Below are 20604 nucleotides of genomic sequence, written 5' to 3' on the forward strand. Positions count from 1 at the left end.
TATTACTCTGTATCCCATAAATATGTACAGTTATTACATGATAATTGAAAATAAATTTTTAAAAAATAAATACAATAAAGATAAATCAACATAAGACAGGTTGATAGGAGAAAAACCACTTTAGTTACACACATACACATGGAAATCCCAGAAAATATGAAACTCAAAGAAGCCCAGATAATTAAAGCTTATATAGCATCCTGAATTTCAGCGAAGAATAAAGGCTTGGAGTCTATGGAGAATAGTAGAAGCAAGTTATGGGAAGTTGAGGGGAGAAAATGTATGGTGAATAAAAATCTTATTATGCAGATAAAAAGTCTCTCAGATAAGGAAAGTTGTCTTGGAGCAGCCCTCTTTCTGATGCAGATATCTTTACTAATGCAGATTTACTTTATAGATGCAAATTTTCTTTACAAAAGAGAAGCTTTCCAGAGTTACTCCTGTGTCTGCAGTTTCTCAAAATAACCTGTGCGAAATATGCTAAAGATGTGTATTTTGGGGTGGCGTGTTCTGGTTACTCATATTCATATTTTGGATTGGTATGTTCTGAGCCCCAATAAGTACAAATGGTTTATTGTACTCAATAGGACCACAGGAGGAGTGGGAAGTGAGACAGGGCAGGGAAGGAAACATATATATGGTGAGTTATCAGGGAGGTTATTCCTATGGACAACAAAGTCTTGATACCATTTGAGAACTCTGAGGGACAGTGTGGAACACACTTCAGAATTATTCCACCTGATGGGTTAGGAAGCTGGGGTTTTTATTCACCCACTGGCCATCTGTCTTTTTTTTTGTTTGTTTGTTTGTTTGTTTGTTTGTTTGTTTCATTTGGTTTTGGTTGAAGTATTTTTTAGTGTTTCTCAGGCATACTTTTATAATTTTCTATGGTAAGAACACTTAACATGAGATCTACCCTCTTAATAGATTTTTAAGTGCACCATACGATGTTATTATCTATATGCATAATGTTGCCCATCAGATCTTTAGAACTCATTCATCTTGTGTCACCAAAATTTGGGGCCTATTGATTAATGACCCACCATTTCTCCATTCCTCTAATCCCTGGCAATCACCGTTCTATTCCTTTCTTCTATGAATTTGACTATTTTAGATAGCTCATACAAGTGAAGTCATGAAGTATTTGTCCTTCTGTGATTGATTTATTTCACATGACATTGGTCTTATCAATTATTTTATGAATATTGCACCAAAAGCAAAAATAAACTACATCAAACTAAAAAGCTTCTGCACAGCAAAAGAAACAATCAAAAGAGCAAAACTGGGGGTGGTGGCTCATGTCTGTAATCCCAGTACTTTGGGAGGCCAAGGTGGGTAGATGTCTTGACCCCAGGAATTCAAGACCAGCCTTGGAAACATGGTGAAACCTCATCTCTATTAAAAATGCAAAACTTAGCAAGTTTCATAACCCGGTCTCGAAATAAATAATTAAGTAAATAAAATTTTTAAAACAGAGAGCAAAAAGGAAGCCTACAGATGTGAGAACTTATTTACAAACAAATATGTATAATAAGAGTTTCATTTCTGAAACATAAGGACCTCCTACAACTCAATAGCAAGAAATAAACTAATGGCCCAATTAAATAAATGAGCTAAGGACTTGAAGAGACAATTCTCCAAAAAAGGCATACAAATAGCCAACAGCTACAGGCAAAGATATTCAACATAAGCTATATCCAAATCAAAACTACTATGAGATATCATCTCACACTTTTTGGGATGACTGTTATCAAAAAACAAAAGACAGCAATTGTTGGCAAGGATGTGGAGAAACTGGTACACTGTAGGTGGAAATGAAAATTGGTGCATCCATTAGGGAAAACAGTATGAAGTCTTCTTTAAACATTAAAAATAGAACCACTATAATATCCAGCTATCTCATTTATTGGTATTTACCCAAAAGAATTGAAATCAAGATCTCAGAGAGATATTAGTATTCTCATATTCATTGCAGCACTACTCACAAAGCCAATATGAGCAAACAACCTAAATATCCACCAACAGATGAATGGATTTTTAAAACATGACATATATATACACAGTAAGGGCATTCAACCTTAAAAGAGGAGGAAATCCTGCAATATGCAACATGGATGAGCCTTAGGAAATTATGCTAGGTGAAAAAAGTCAATTGATTTTGTTTACCTAGTATCCTAAAACCTTGCCAGACTTACATATTACTTCTAGTTACCTTTTACAGATTCCTCAGGATTTTCTACATAGATTATCATGCTGTCTATGTATAAAGATGGTTTTATTTCTTCCCTTCCAATCTGTATGTCTTCTATTTCTCTTCCTTGTCTATTTCACTGACTATGACCTCTGCTATAATGTTAAAGAGAAGTAGTGAGAGTAGACACTTTTGTTATGTAATCAATATTGAGAGGAAATCATTCAGCCTTTTATCAAATATGATGTTAGCTGTAAGTTTTTAATAGATGCATTTTATCAGATTGAGAAGATTGTCTTGTATTTCTAGATTTTAATAATTTTTATTTGAAAAGAATGTTGATTTTTGTCAAATGTTTTTCCTGGATCTTTTTAAGACATTCATTTTTTTTTTATTTTTGTCTGTTAATATTGTAAATTACGTTGACTGTGAAACCAACCTTGCATTCCTAGCATAAGCACCACTTGGACATAATGTATTACCCTTTTATAATATTGCTGAATTCAAATTACTAGTTTTTAAATTAATTCTTGCATTTATGTCCATGAGGAATATTGATCTCTAGCTTTCTTACAACGTTTTTGATTTGATGGTATTAGGATTATGCTGGTCTCATAAAATGAATGTCCTCTCCTATTTTCTGAAAAAAAATTCCATAGAATTGTTATGATTTCTTTCTCAATTATGTGGTAGAATTCACCATGTAATCTGGGCTACTCAAGTCATCTATTCTTGAGCTTTAGAAGTTTGTATCTATTAAAGAATTTTCTGTTCATCTAAGCTGTTGAATTGATTAACATAAAATTGTTCATTATGCATTCATAATATATTCTTTTTAATATTTATAAGATTTGCTTGCCCTGGCTCTAGGATTATAATATATATATTCAAGCTATTGTACTCTACTTTAAATTAATACTATACTACTTTATACGTAGCATAAGAACTCTATATAACACCCTTATTTTCATTTCTCCCAATCCTGGACTTTGTGCTGCTGTTGTCATACAGTTTTCCTCTACATATGTTATAAACCATACATTGTTACCATTTTTGTTTTAAACAATTATTCTTTAAAGAGATTTTTAAAATAAGAAAGAATGCTCTTTTATATTTACCCAAATATTTATTCCTTCTAGTTCTTGTCATTCCCTTGAGTAGAAATAAATTCTTTTTTTATTATTATTATACTTTAAGTTCTAGGGTACATGTGCATAACGTGTAGGTTTGTTACATATGTATACTTGTGCCATGTTGGTGTGCTGCACCCATCAACTCGTCAGCACCCATCAACTCGTCATTTACATCAGGTATAACTCCCAATGCAATCCCTCCCCCCTCCCCCCTCCCCGTGATAGGTCCCCATGTGAGATGTTCCCCTTCCCAAGTCCAAGTGATTTCATTGTTCAGTTCCCACCTATGAGTGAGAACATGCGGTGTTTGGTTTTCTGTTCTTGCGATAGTTTGCTGAGAATGATGGTTTCCAGCTGCATCCATGTCCCTACAAAGGACACAAACTCATCCATTTTTATGGCTGCATAGTATTCCATGGTGTATATGTGCCACATTTTCTTAAGCCAGTCTGTCACTAATGGACATTTGGGTTGATTCCAAGTCTTTGCTATTGTGAATAGTGCCACAATAAACATACGTGTGCCTGTGTCTTTATAGCAGCATGATTTATAATCCTTTGGGTATATACCCAGTAATGGGATGGCTGGGTCATATGGTACTTCTAGTTCTAGATCCTTGAGGAATCGCCATACTGTTTTCCATAATAGTTGAACTAGTTTACAATCCCACCGATAGTGTAAAAGTGTTCCTATTTCTCCACATCCTCTCCAGCACCTGTTGTTTTCTGACTTTTTAATGATTGCCATTCTAACTGGTGTGAGATGGTATCTCATTGTGGTTTTGATTTGTATTTCTCTGATGGCCAGTGATGATGAGCATTTTTTCATGTGTCTGTTGGCTGTATGAATGTCCTCTTTTGAGAAATGTCTATTCATATCCTTTGCCCACTTTTTGACGGGGTTGTTTGTTTTTTTCTTGTAAATTTGTTTGAGTTCTTTGTACGTTCTGGATATTAGCTCTTTGTCTGATGAGTAGATTGCAAAAATGTTCTCCCATTCTGTAGGTTGCCTGTTCACTCCGATGGTAGTTTCTTTTGCTGTGCAGAAGCTCTTTAGTTTAATTAGATCCCATTTGTCGATTTTGGCTTTTGTTGCCATTGCTTTTGGTGTTTTAGACATGAAGTCCTTGCCCATGCCTATGTCCTGAATGGTATTACCTAGGTTTTCTTCTAGGATTTTTATGGTATTAGGTCTAACTTTTAAGTCTCTAATCCATCTTGAATTAATTTTCGTATAAGGAGTAAGGAAAGGATCCAGTTTCAGCTTTCTACTTATGGCTAGCCAATTATGCCAGCACCATTGATTAAATAGTGAATCCTTTCCCCATTTCTTGTTTTTCTCAGGTTTATCAAAGATCAGATGGCTGTAGATGTGTGGTATTATTTCTGAGGACTCTGTTCTGTTCCATTGGTCTATATCTTCCTCCCTAACTCATTTTATGAGGCCAACATCATCCTGATACCAAAGCCTGGCAGAGACACAACAAAAAAAGAAAATTTTAGACCAATATCCCTGATGAACATCGATGCAAAAATCCTCAATCAAATACTGGCAAACCGAATACAGCAGCACATCAAAAAGCTTATCCACCATGATCAAGTTGGCTTCATCCCTGGGATGCAAGGCTGGTTCAACATACACAAATCAATAAACGTAAACCAGCATATAAACAGAACCAAAGACAAAAACCACATGATTATCTCAATAGATGCAGAAAAGGCCTTTGACAAAATTCAACAGCCCTTCATGCTAAAAACTCTCAATAAATTCGGTATTGATGGAACATATCTCAAAATAATAAGAGCTATTTATGACAAACCCACAGCCAATATCATAGTGAATGGGCAAAAACTGGAAAAATTCCCTTTGAAAACTGGCACAAGACAGGGATGCCCTCTCTCACCACTCCTATTCAACATGGTGTTGGAAGTTCTGGCTAGGGCAATCAGGCAAGAGAAAGAAATCAAGGGTATTCAGTTAGGAAAAGAAGAAGTCAAATTGTCCCTGTTTGCAGATGACATGATTGTATATTTAGAAAACCCCATTGTCTCAGCCCAAAATCTCCTTAAGCTGATAAGAAACTTCAGCAAAGTCTCAGGATACAAAATTAATGTGCAAAAATCACAAGCATTCTTATACACCAGTAACAGACAAACAGAGAGCCAAATCATGAATGAACTTCCATTCACAGTTGCTTCAAAGAGAATAAAATACCTAGGAATCCAACTTACAAGGGATGTAAAGGACCTCTTCAAGGGGAACTACAAACCACTGCTCAGTGAAATAAAAGAGGACATAAACAAATGGAAGAACATACCATGCTCATGGATAGGAAGAATCAATATCGTGAAAATGGCCATACTGCCCAAGGTAATTTATAGATTCAATGCCATCCCCATCAAGCTACCAATGAGTTTCTTCACAGAATTGGAAAAAACTGCTTTAAAGTTCATATGGAACCAAAAAAGAGCCCGCATCTCCAAGACAATCCTAAGTCAAAAGAACAAAGCTGGAGGTATCATGCTACCTGACTTCAAACTATACTACAAAGCTACAGTAACGAAAACAGCATGGTACTGGTACCAGAAATAAATTCTTATATGTCATCATTTTCTTTTTCCTTCAGGCATTACTATGACATATTCTGTAGTGCTGCTCTGCTGGTGATAAATTCTGTCAGCTTGTTAATGTCTGACAAACCCTTTATTTCACCTTCATTTTTTAAACATATTTTAGCAAAGCATAGATTTCTACAATGATGGAGGTTTTTTCTTTCAATGCTTTGAATTTGTTGCTCCATTATTTTCTGGCTATATTCTTTCTTTGTCATTCTTCGTTTCTCGTGTGTAATATGTCTCTTTTCTTTCTTTGACTTATTTAATTATTTTCTCTTTATTCCTGGTTTTAAGCAATTCAATTATCTGGTTTATGGGTGTGTGTGTGCATGTGTGTGTGTGTGTGTGTGTGTGTTTCATGTGTTTTCTGATTGAATTCTGTTGATCTAAAATCTATGGGACCCATAGTTTTATCAAATTTGGTAATATTTCAGCCATTATTTCATCAAATATTTTTTCTGCCCCCTTCTCATCTCTCTCCTCTCTCTCTGTAACTCTTATGACACATATATGACTCCATTGACAAGTGAAACTGAAGCACAGTTAACTAGTGCTCTGCTCATCTTCAGTCTTCTATCTCAGTGTTTCAATTAGGATAGCTTTGGTTACTATGTCTTCAAGGTCACTGTATTCCCTTCTGTAGTACCTAATTTATTGTTAATCTCATTCAGTGTACTTTTTATTTCATGCATTCTATTTTCTTTTTCATTTCTAGGAAGTCACTTAAGGTTTTATTTGTTTCTTCTATTTCTCTCTTCACTGTGCTTCTACCTTCTTCAACACGGAAGTATATTTATTATAACTGATTTAATGTCCTTTTCTACTAATTGTATCATCAATGTCATTTCTGTTTCTATTAGTTAACTTTTTCCCTCATTTTAAGTCAAATTTTACTGCCTCTTTAGATGCCTTGGTAATTTTTTATTACAAATCAGACAGTGTGCTTTTCACATTGTTATATACTGGACACTGTATTTTTTTAAGTGTTTTTGGACATTGTTCAGGAATGCACTTAAGTTTCTTAGAAATGCACACTAGATTTTTTTTCCTTTAAATATTCTTAGGCTTTGTTCTAGAAAGTGGTTGATTTGCTTGGAAATAGTTTTATACTTTTGAAATTTGCTTTTCAGCTTTATTAGGCAGGTTTAGAACAGCTTTTAGTCTACGGTAGAACTCAGCAATTAGTCTAGCATGAGACTCAGCAAATATTTTTGAAACACAAACTATTCCTGGCATTGTGTGAGTATTTGAGAGCCAGATCTTCAGAACTCCTTTATGGGCAGTTCTCTCCTCTTCAGTATTCTGTCCTTTCCACTATAAATGCATTGGCCTTTGTGAACTCTGCACTCTGTCTCCTTAGTTAAGAGAGACTTCCAGGCTCTGTTTGAGCTCCCTTTCCCTGTGCCGAAGCCTAGAAACTCTCTTTATCCTGTAATCTAATTCAATCATACAGCTTACCCTATTTGTTCTGTTTACTCAGAAATCACTTTCCTGTACTTCCTGCTCTCCAATGTCTACAAACTATGGCTTTATGTATTTTGTCTGGTTATTTCATTTTTTATTATAAATATTGTTTCTATTAATCCATCATGGACAGAAATGAAAGTCAAGAATATAATTTTTTGTATTTATTTACATGAAAGTAAATATAGATTTAAACTCAAGCAAAAGCATAATAGTTGTCTTCCCATAACTTTTGTAAATCGAATTATGCCCATAAATACATGAAGCAAAAAAAAGAAAATGTATCCTTAGGACATTTTTAAAAATTAATTCTATGTGTAAGTATAAATAAGGTAATATCTATTATTGAGGTGACAAATTTTTATTTAATTTTAATGTTTCCGAAGAATGAGAAAATTAGCATTAGCAGGTAGGAGAGCAGGGGAGGTAGGAAAAGGTTGGTCGATTTCCACAAAGTTATAATTAGAAAGGAAGAATAAGTTCTGGTGTTCTATTGCACAATAGGGTGACTACAGTCAACAACAAGGAATCGTGTATCTCCAAAGAGCTAGAAGAGAGGATTTTGAATATTTCCACCACAAAGAAATAAATATTTGAGGTGACAGGTATACTATTACCTTGATTTGATCATTACACATTATTTACATGTATCAAAACATCACACTGTCCCCCGTAAATACGTACAATTTTATGTAAATTAAAAATAAAAATAATGTTTTAAAAATGTAAACTTATGCAAAATAAAATTTTAAAGGGCTTTTTAAAATTATCGTTAACTATAAAGAGAAAGCTATAGGATACACCTCACCTAGATATTATAACTAGAATATATTAATATTTACTTTAAAACTTTTTAATGTGGGTCTGGCATCAAATTTGGTAACTAAATAAGCATTATATTTAGAACACCAATAGATATTTTAGTGTTCTAGGCAATTTTATTTTTAGAAAAAGATAGAAGAATTTCAGTTACTTATTTAAAAACCAGAACAGTAATTTTAGTATTATATATTTAAAATCATCAAATGCATAAAGTAAATAAATTCAACTTGTATGGGTCTTTTAAAAACCACCAGCTAATTGCTTTAAATACCTGTAATGACTTCTTTCAGACTTTGTTTAGAATGCCAATTATTCCAAATGACATGTGCACTATAATTTTAAGTCTTCCTGTATTATAAAATGATTTCAGTTTGTGGTGATATTGCTTTCCGGCAATTAAGCTAAAAATATGCCTTAAATAGTCAACATTAGAGTCTAAATTACATGCACAATAACATTTCATCCATGAACTTCCAAGGAAAACTTTCTTCAAAATTTAATGATATTTCTTCTACTAAATGTAAAAGTAATAATAATACTTCTGGACCAGATGCAGTGGCTCACACCTGTAATCCCAGCACTTGAGGAGGCCGAGGCAGGTGGATCACAAGGTCAGGAGATCGAGACCATCCTGGCTAACACAGTGAAACCCCGTCTCTACTAAAAATACAAAAAATTAGCCAGGCGTGGTGGCTCGAGCCTGTAGTCCCAGCTACTCGGGAGGCTGAGACAGGAGAATTGCTTGAACCCGGGAGGCAGAGGTTGCAGTAAGCTGAGGTTGCACCACTGCACTCTAGCCTGGGCAACAGAGCAAGACTCTGTCTCAAAAAATAATAATAATAATAAATAACAATAATACTTCTGAAAAGACTCTTCAATTAAAATGTAACTTCTAACTTGTGATGAATTCACAGAAAACAAGTCTACTTTCATTAGGAGATATTAAAGGTCATTCTGCTGCTAATGAAATAATACAACTTCATATTCTTAAATGTTAATAGAGTATCTTTTTCACAGAATTTATTTTAGCTTACATTAAATACTGTGGAAAGCAAGGAGGATAGAATGTGTTTCCTGCCTACATGGAGCTGGCAGTCTACTTGTAAAACCAGGCACATAAACAATAGAGAAGATAGAGTAACCAATTTGTGATTTAGTATACAATGATGCCAGGAATTTTACACATATTATGTTTAATCTTCTCAGAAATTATTTAGGAGTGAAAAATTAAATAGAACTCTTTAGTTGCAAATAACACATCTCCCCCCTTCTCATTCTCTCTCTCTCTCTGTCTCTCTGTCTCCCTCTCTCTGTCTCTGCCTGTCTCTGCCTCTGTCTCTCTCTCTCTCTCTCTTACACACACACACATACACATACACATACACATACACATACACATACACATACACATACACATACACATACACACATACACCTCTCTCCTTCTCTTTTCAGGTTAGCTTCATTTTCTCAAGATCAGTGGCCATTCAAAACTGAAACTCTGATGAGAGCCATCTTGGGCCTTGTATAGTCTCACATGCTCTCACAACCAGAGCATTTCACTTGAAAAAAAAGTGCTAAGGGAAAAGTTCTGATTGGTCTACCTAGAGCAAATGTTCACATCTGTGATGTGATTGCTGTAGCAACAGGGATGGAGAACTATAATTGGTTCAGATGGAGGAACCCTTTATCACTAGGAGAAGGGGCGGCACAATGAGACTACTGAAAAATACATTGTAAGCGAGTATGTAAGAAGTGGAATGTAAGCCTTTTTCATGTCGTTGACCTTTGTTTTGGAGAAATCAGTTTCCTGCAAATGGTTGTGAGATCTCGAATCTGTTGGCACACCACAGTCCATGGGCCAAATCCGACCTTCTGTGGGCTTTGTAAATAAAGTTTTACTGGAACAAAGCCAGCCATGCCACTTATGTACATATTGTCTATAACTTGTTTCGTGCTACACTACCTAAGTTGAGAAGATGCAACAGAGATCATATGGTTTACAAAACCTAAAACATTTACTGCTTGACCCTTTACAAAAGAAAGCTTGCAGATTCCCGATCGAGGGGCTTTATTATATTCAGTTCAATTGTTTAGGCCAGAATAATTTACATGTATGATGTGTAATTTTTTGTATCTCATTCTGTTGCGCACAGTACTGAATTTTCCCACTGTGAGCTTAGCAGTGGTCCAGACTGGACTCCATCTTGGGCTACTGACTCCATCTTGGGCTACTGACTCCACACTGAATTGTTGATGAATTTTGAAACTGACAAAGAAACTGTAAAAACATTTCCTTCACAAATATCTGTGCTCTCGACAATACACAACGCAATGAAATTGATCCTCAGTCTTTAAGGGCATGCTGTATATAGCTTTCCTTGACTAACTAATGAAAGTGCACTGTTCCACTAATGATTAAAGACTTCTTTGTTTAATCAACTAGTGAAATAATTGGACAAACAGTTTAGGTAATCTAAAAGCCCTGTTGACTCTCACTGGTGCTGTAGTCTCTGACTGCTACCTGGGTTACAGTCCCCATTTCTGACTACATGCTTATTTGCCTCCTTTTTAGGGTTAATACCACTTTTAGTAATACTAAGATGAAACAACTTTTTCAAGTTAAACATAAGCTATCATATGACCCAGCAATTCCACCCCAGGTATAGAACCAAGAAAACACAGAAAACACATGTCCACACGAAAAATATGTACATAAATGCTCTTAGAAGTATTTTTCACAGGAGCCAAAAATTGAAACAACCCAAATGTCCATCAACTAATGAATGGATGTATCCATGCAACGGAATGCTATTTAGCCATTAAAGGGAATGAAGTACAGATTCATGCTACAATATGGACAAACATAAAAACATTATAGTAAGTAAAAGAAAACATATTTCAAGATTCTGTTATGTGGATTTTCAGAATAAACAGATCCACAGAAAGGAAAGGTAGATTAGTGGTTGCCAAAAACTGGTAGAAGGAAGGGATGGTGAATTACTGCTAATAACTGTGGAACTTCTTTTTGGAGTGATGAAAAATATTTTGAAATTAAGTAGTTGTTAAATAAAATTTACACAAGACCATTGGTTTGGACTGAGCTCCTGGGCTAGGCCCAACAGATCTAACCAAAATGTAATCACTTGCATTGAAGTTTCATGTTGCCATGCTGAAGCTAAGTTGTTCATCTGAACTTCAAGAAATCAGAAGGAGGAATAACAGTCACATCCCCACACAGGCCACTTTTAGCTGGGATGGTAAGAAAGTCCTCTCTGCTTTAACCTCTACAGGGAAAGTGACTTTGAAATGACCAATCCATTTTTAGTTCCCTGGTCTTACTTTCTTCAGCCCTTTCTGTCTATGAAGCCAACTTTCTCTGCTCAGCTCATCAGAATGAGGTGTTGTTTGATTCTAAAATTGCAAATAAAAGCCAATTAATTAATATATTTCAACTAAATTTGTTGTAATTTTGTCTTTTGACAGAGAGGTGATGGTTGTGCAACCCTGTGATCACACTAAAACCACTGCATTGTATACTTTAAGGGATGAATTTTATTGTATGTGAATTATTTGTCAATAAAGCTATGTTTTCAAATATGAAATCAGAGGGTTTAGGTTGCATCAGCCTGATCTCTCCATTATAAAATTATTCCATCCACATTTTACCTCATGCTTTTGTCATTTATACATGAATGTTGCCTGGAAGTATTATTTCATTAGGACTTGCAAAATAAGTAAATTTCTAATACTGCTATTGTGTCTGTATCTAATAGCTATAATTCTTCTCTAAAGAACAACTTTCACTCATAAGCTTTTTGATTACATGCATATGCTATTCATACAGGTAAAGCAGATAAGCTTGATTATTTTCCTTGCTCACTTTTTCAGCAAAATAATTGGTGCTCTGGCAACCTCCAGTGGCGAAGAGTGAGATATTTTGTCTGTTTTGATTTGGTACCATTACAAACTCACTGATTTTTATATATGTGTTGTGTTTCAGTTTGATGCAGTTATTCCTTTTGATGCTCACATTGTCCCATCCATGAGGGAGCTCACTTCTAATTGGCTCCAATGCCCTTTCATCGTGACTTCGTTAGACTACGTCACATATTATACACTTTACCCACTTAAAGTGTACAATTGAACTTAGTATATTTACAGAAGAGTGTGACCATCACCATAATGAATTTTAAAACTTTCATCACCCCAAAGAGAAACCTCATACCCAGCAACAGTGACTCCCCATTTCTCTCACACAATCACTAATCTACTTTCTGACTCTAGAGATTTTTCTACAGTAGACATTTTATATAAATGGACTCATACAGTATGTGATCTTTCCACCTGCCTCCTTTCATTTAATATAGGTTTTTCTGGTTTATCCTTATTATAGTATATATCAGTACTTCATTCTTCTTAATGGTTGAATAATATTCCATTGTGTGAATTGTCATATTTCGTTTGTCCATTTCTCATTGCTGGACATTTGAATTGATTCCAAAGTTTGGCTATTATGAATAATGCTGCTATGAACATTTGTATACGAGTGTTTTTGTGGGCATGTTTTCAATTCTCTTTGGTATACAACTAGGGAGAGAGTTGTTGGGTCATGTTATAGTTCTATTTTAATCTTCTGAGAAACTGCAAGACTGTTTTACAAGAAGGTTGCACTATTTTACACTCCATACATATACTAGCAGTATATGAGGGTTCTAATTTCCACAATCTTTGATTATATTTTGTGTGAAGTGTTATCTGAGAGCAGTTTTTATTTGCATTTTTTGATGGCTGATGGTATTGGGTATTTATATGCTTATGGGTCATTTTCATATCTTCTTAAGGAAAAGATCTTTTCAGATTAGTTTCCCATTTTTAATTGGGTTTTGTCTTATTGAGTTATAAGAGTTTATTATATATTCTGGATAAAAGGCCTTGTCAGGTATATTATGATTTGTGAATATTCTTTCTAATTCTTTTGGTTGTCTTTTTATCTTCTTGATTGTATCTTTTGAAGATGTCATATCTGAAAAACCATTACCTAGTCCAAGGTCACAGACTTATGCCTGTGTTTTCTTCTAGGAGTTTTACATTTTAGCTCTTACATTTAGATCTAAGTCCCAGTGGATTTAGATCCATTTTGAATAGTTTTTGTAAATGGTATGACATACAGGCCCAAATTCTGTTTTTTACATGTAAAAAACAGAAAGTCTAGTTGCCTCATCACCATCTGTTAAATGATTCTTTCCCCAATTGTCTTGAAACTCTTGTCAAAAATCAATTATCTATAAATATAAAGGCTTATTTCTGAACTCTCAATTCTATTCCACTGATCTGTGTATCTGACCTTATTCCAGTACCACACTGTCTTGATTATTGTAACTTTGCAGTAAGTTTGGAAATCAGGAAGAGTAAATCCTACTACGTTTTCTTCTTTTTCAAGATCATTTTGGCTGTACTGGATCCCTTGCATTTCCATATCAATTTTAGAGTCAGCTTCTCAATTTATGCAAAATGTCCACTGGGATTTTGATGTACATTGCCCTAAAACTGTAGGCTAACCAAAGTGAATGGCTTTTCACTTCTCTCTTCTTTGATTTTTTTCATGACGCTTTATATTTTTCAGAGTAGACGTTTTCACTTGTTTGTTCAATTTATTCCTAAATATTTTTGGTACTGTTATAAATTGAATTATTTTCTTAATTTCATTTTAGGTTTAATCATTGCCATTATATAAAATACAACTGATTTTGTATAATCTTATATCTTGCAACCTTGCTAAACTTATTTACTAGGTCTAATAGTTTTTTAGTGGGTTCATTAGTATTTTCTATGTATAACATAGTGTAGTCTCTGAATAGAGATTTTTTGGTTTTTTGTTTGTTTGTTTGTTTGTTTTTGAGACGGAGTCTCGCTCTGTCGCCCAGGCTGGAGTACAGTGCCCGGATCTCAGCTCACTGCAAGCTCCGCCTCCCGGGTTCACGCCATTCTCCTGCCTCAGCCTCCCAAGTAGCTGGGACTACAGGCACCCGCCACCTCGCCCGGCTAGTTTTTTGTATTTTTTTAGTAGAGATGGGGTTTCACCGTGTTAGCCAGGATGTTCTCGATCTCCTGACCTCGTGATCCGCCCGTCTCGGCCTCCCAAAGTGCTGGGATTACAGGCTTGAGCCACCGCGCCCGGCCTGAATAGAGATTTTTTGACTTATTCTTTCACAATCTGGATGACTTTGTTTTTCTCTTTTTCTTGCCTAATTTTCCTGGCTAGAAACTCCAGTACAAGATTGAATGGAAGTGGCAAGAGTGGACAATCGTGTATTGTTCCTCATCTCGGAGGAAAGTGTTTAGTCTCTTAGCCTAAGTCTCATAGCTTTAGCTAAGTCTCTTAGCCTCTAACCTATGGGTTTTTCATAAGTGCCTTTTATCAGGTTGAAGAAGTTCCCTTCTATTCCTAGTTTTTTGAATATTTTTATCATGAAGAGGTGTTCGATTTTGTCTAATGCTTTTTCTGCATCTATTGAGACAGTTGTCTAGTTTTGTTATTTATTCTGTGAATATGGTAAATTATTAATACACAATTGAATTTTAGATAGGAAAGCAACCTGGTATTCCTGGGATAAATCCCATTTGGTCATAGCATGTCATCGTTTTTATATGTTGATGGATTTCATTTTCTAGTAATTTGTTGGTGATTTTTGCATCATATTTATGAGATATTGTCATGTAGTTTTCTTGTGATATTTCTGCCTGGTTTTGGTATTAAGATATTACTAACCTCACAGACTAAGTTGGCAAGTGCTCCCTCTGCTTCTATGTTCTGAGACACTTTGTGAATAATTGGCATTAATTCTTCTTTAAGTGTCCCATGAAATTTACTGGTGAACACATATGACTCTGGACATTTTTATGAATAATTTTTTATTACTAATTTCCTGTCATTGTTTGTTAAAGATCTATACAGACTTTCTGTTTTCTCTTGTGCCAACTTTAGCAGTTTGTATCCCAGAATTTATTCACTCATCTAAATTTTTGTTAAATTTTTTCCCCCAGGCTGAAATTAAATAGAATGTTAAGATCTTTATTTGTTTTTTTTTTTTTTTTTTTTTTTTTTGAGACGGAGTCTCGCGCTGTGTCACCCAGGCTGGAGTGCAGTGGCGCGATCTTGGCTCACTGCAAGCTCCGCCTCCCAGGTTCAGGCCATTCTCCTGCCTCAGCCTCCGAGTAGCTGGGACTACAGGCGCCCGCCACCACGCCCGGCTAGTTTTTTTTTGTATTTTTAGTAGAGACGGGGTTTCACCATGTTAGCCAGGATGGTCTCGATCTCCTGACCTCGTGATCCGCCCGCCTCGGCCTCCCAAAGTGCTGGGATTACAGGCTTGAGCCACCGCGCCCGGCCAAGATCTTTATTTGTTAAAAGTCTGTACAGGTTTTCTATTTTCTCTTATGCCAGTTTCAACAGTTTGTGTCTAAGAATTTATCCATTTCATCTGTTATCTTATTTGTTGCATACAGTTGTTCATAGCATTCCTTTATAATTCCTTTTATTCCTGTAAATTCAGTAGCAGTGTTCCCTCTGTTATCACTGATTTTAGTATTTGATTAATCTCTGTTTTTCTTCATCAATCTAGATAAAGGTTTGTCCATTTTGTTGCTCTTTTCAAAGAACCAAATTTTTATTTTGTTGAATTTCTCTATTGTTTTTCTATTTTCTCCACTCTAGTCTTAATGATTTCCTTCCTTCAATTTGCTTTATATTTATATTGCTCTTATTTTTCCAGTGTTTTAAGGTGGAAAGTCATTTTTTTGGTTGTTTGAAATCTGTCTTCTCTTTTTAACCTAGGCATTTATAGTATTGCTTTCACTCCATTTCATAAGTGTTTCTTGTTCTGTCTTCACTTTTACTTACCTCAAAGTACTTTCTAATTTCTCTTTTGATTTCTTCTTTGACCCATTGTTTACTTAGGCATGTATTGCTTAATATTCACATAGTTGTGTATTTTTTATATTTCTTTCTGTAATTGATTTTATTCAACTGAAGTTAAAATCATACATCCCACTTCTTATAAATTTATTGATGCTGGTTTTATATCCTAGCATATGGTATGTCCCAGAGAATATTCCATGTGCACTTAAAACAGTTGTGTGTTCTACTGTCATTGGGTCGTTTCCTATAGATCTCTGTTAGATCTAGCTGGTTTACTGCATTGACAAAGTCTTCTATTTTTCTTTCTGGTCTTCTACCTAGTTATTCTATCCATTATTGAATGTGGGGTATTAAATCTTTCAACTATTACTGTAGGATTGTCCATCTTATTTTCAATTCTGTTCGTTTTCACTTCATGTATTTTAGGGCTTGTAGTGGGCACACACATATTTAAAATTTACATTGAATATATTTAAAATATTGTAGTTTCCTAATGAATGGACACTCTTATCATTACACAATATCTTTCTTCGTTTCTAGTAACATTGTTTTAAGTTTATTTTGTCTGATATTGGTTGGAACAGCCACTACAGTTTTTTTTTTGTGGTTACAGTTGGCATGATATATTTCTTTCCATTCTTTCACTTTGAATTTCTTTGTATCTTTGAATTGAAAGTATATCTTCTATAGACAACATAATTGGGTCCTTTTGTCAATCCAGTCTGATAATATCTGCCTCTTGATTAAATTATTTAATCCATTCACATTTAATTTTATATGCATATAAGCATGCATCACTTAAGGATATGCTCTAAGAAAAGTGTCATTAGGTGGATCTTATCATTGTGCAAACATAATAGAATGTATTTACACAAACCTAGTTGGTATTGCCTATTATTCACCTAGGCTATATGGTATACTCTATTGCTCCTAAGCTATGAACCCTTGCAGCATGTTACTGTACTGAACAAGTAGGCAATTGTAACACAATGGTATTTATGTATCTAAGCATAGAAAAGGTACAGAAAAAGTATAATATTGTAATCTTATGGGACCACAATCATATATGTGTTCATAGTTATACTAACTTAATTCCAGTGAAATACAGAACAAATTGTAGAGCATTACTCCTGTATAGCTGTATTTCTTCTTTCCCTTTTTTGGGCTATAATTGTTATGCATATTACATCTAAGGTATATGTCTATGGAGTTTGTTACATTACTCTCCTTATTTATTATATCTGGTTCTCTTTCTTTGCTCCTATTGATTCAGGTTACCATTTCCTGTCATTTTCTTACTCCAATACAGCTTTGCTCACATCTACCAACTTTGTGCAGTTTTTGTTAAATATGTTGCATTTCTATATAAGACCAACAAAACTTCAATTACAGTTGACCCTTGAACAACACAGGGGTTGGAATTCCAATTTCCCCATGCTATGCATTTAAAAATGTACATATACTTTTTGATTAACCAAAAACTTAACTAGTAGCCTAATGTTGGTCAGAAATCTTACCAATAACATTAACAGTTGATTAACATATTTTGTATGCTATACTTGTAATATACTCTGTTCTTACAATAACATAATCTAGAGAAAATAAAATGTTACTAAGAAAATCATAAGGAAGAGAAAACACATGTACAGTACTGTACTGTATTTATTGACACCATAATTTGTGTTGTCTGTTTACAAGATGAATCACCTGTCTGAAATGGTGAACAAAAGCAGCTGCAGACTTCAATCAATAGTACTATCAAGCAATTCAACTTTTTCTTGTAATGTCATGATTTTTCTCTGCTTCTCAGGAGCACTTACAGCTTCACTAGTGGTAGTTCATATGGGTCTCATGGTGTTGTTGAAGGTTTATGGTATTGCACATGATGGTTTATGGTATTAAACATGATGAAAAATTTAAAATAACCATGAGAGATCACATTTCACTGCAATCAGAAGTTTATCAGAGAGGTCAACTGTTCACATGGAGATGATTAGCATCATATGGTATTTTAAGGAGATATACACAACACTTGAGCTCACCACAACAGCAACAAGAGGTGGCTCCAAAATTATTACAGTACTACAGTATAACCACAGTTAATTTTATGCAGCTATGACTTAACACTCCATATTTTTATTTGTTTACATTTCTCTTGACTGCTAATGGCACCATGTATGGTCTGTAAGTGTTTGTGTGCATAAATGTTAATCAATTTTAACTTGTTACAATAGATTTATATATACTTTATAGTAGTAAATGATACAATAGTTTCTACATATATTTTATGCATTCATGCCATACTTAACTTTTTCTTAATTATTTTATATTTCTAGGCTAAGCAGCTCATCTATGAGTTTTTTTCAAATTGTCACTAATCTCCAAAAAATTTTCCAATTTATTTATTGAAAGATATCTACACACAATTTAAACCCATGTTGTTCAAAGTTCAACTGTATATACTGTATATACAAACGGTTTTATGCAATTGCTGTTAAACTGTAACCAAAAAAAGAAATAAAAAGAAATATTTTATTTTTATTTCTTTTATATTACACAATTACCTTTACCAGTACTCTTTGTTTTACGGGGTGCATTTGAATGAAGATCTGGACTCACTTGCTTTCAGGGTGAAAAACTTCCTTTAGTATTTCAGGTAAGGTGGGTTTCCTAGCCACTATTGTCTCAGTTTTTGTTGCTCTGGGAATGTATTTATTTCATCTTTGTTGCAGAATAAAAGATTCTTAGCTGACAATTTTTTTCTTGCAGCTCTTAGAATATGTCACCCCACTATCTCTGGCCTCCATTGTTTCTGATAAGAAATCATTTATTAATTTTATTGGGGTTTACGTATACATGAAGAAATTACTCAATTTTTCTCTCCTTTCAAGATTTTATATTTATCTGTTTTTTAGCATTTTCTATAATGCATCTGATTGTAGACTTCTTTGTGTTTGTACTGCTTGAAGTAAATTAGTGGTTGCCTAGGCCATATATGTAAATCTGTCCTTACATACATCCCACTAAGCAGAAATAGTCAAATACTGTGCCTTAAAGTCACTTCAAATAATTAATTTGTCTGTGTAATTTTGCTACCAAATTGATATGCAGCTAGGTTTGTTTATTTCCATTTTTAATGTTTAGGGATTTCTTTTTATTATTTAATTTTAGCTATCATTAGGCAAACATTTTACATAGTACCAAAATCAAAAACATAACCAGGTATATTTACAAAATTCTCTTGTCAATCTTGTTTTCTTCTCTTTGGTCCCTGACTCGTCTTCTAAGTAATGATTTTTTATTTAATTTGGTTTATCATTCTACTATTTTTTATTGAAAATATAAGCATTGCTGTTTATGTATTCATAGTCCCCTTTTCTTATACAAAAGTTAGCATATAAAAACACCTCACACAGATATTCTTTATTCCTATTAAAACTAATATTATTCCATTGTATGAATGTATCATCATTTATTTAATCTGCCCCCTATTGAATAACATTTTGGTAGTAGTTTTTTTGTCAGTGTATTTGTTTTCTATTGCTGCATAACAAGTTATCATAAATCTAGCAACTTTATACAACACAAATCTAATATCTGAGTTTCTGTAAGTAAGGAGTCCAGAGCAGGTCAACTTCATCCTCTAATCAGCATCTCACAAGGCTGAAATCAAGGTGTCAGTCAATGCTATGATCTCATCAAAAACTTGAAGTCTTCTTCCAAGTTCACTGGTTGTTGGAAAAATTAAGCTTCTTGTAGTTGTCAAGTAAAGACCTTTTTTTTTTTTTTTTTGACAATTATAAATCAGGACTACTTTGAGAGGTCTTCCTCGGGTTCTTTCCACTGAACCCCCTGCAGGGGCCATCTCAAAAATGAATTGTATGTACTTATGGACCTGCTATCACCTCCCAAAAAAGTCTTAAAATACCCATGTTAATTTTAATATACTACTCATATTATTGCATTGGATATTTATTGCTTTCACATAGGCAACATGGAAGAAAAACCGCTTTTTATTAAAAATCATTTCTCTCAATATTGTAGATGACTATAATTTCTTTTTTTTTTTTTTTTTACTTCCTAGTATATTATCCCTCTATGAACTCCATTCACTGCTCATGTCCACTTCCCCACATGGAAGCCCCAAAACGTGATGCTTATTCCCCAGCACCCCTGGCAGTTTAAGTCATGGATGGCTGACACAGACCTGGCCAATTAAATGCAGCAGGCTGGCATTGTGAATTTGGACAAAGAAGCAGGCACAGTAGAGAATCCATTAGAGTGGTGAGGGCAGCAGCAGCCGAGTCCAGTGTTCAGTGGCTTTGGTGGTAGTGATGAAACTGAGATGTCTGGGTCCCTGTAGAGGCAGCAATGTGCTTCCCTGAGGTTGATCTGTGGTGCAGTCTTGACCATGGCTCTGCCTGCCTGGCCTGCCATTGTTCCTGTTGTCTTCTCAAG

This window comes from Theropithecus gelada, chromosome 2 (genome assembly GCF_003255815.1).
Source record: "Theropithecus gelada isolate Dixy chromosome 2, Tgel_1.0, whole genome shotgun sequence".
In the NCBI taxonomy this organism is placed as follows: domain Eukaryota; kingdom Metazoa; phylum Chordata; class Mammalia; order Primates; family Cercopithecidae; genus Theropithecus; species Theropithecus gelada.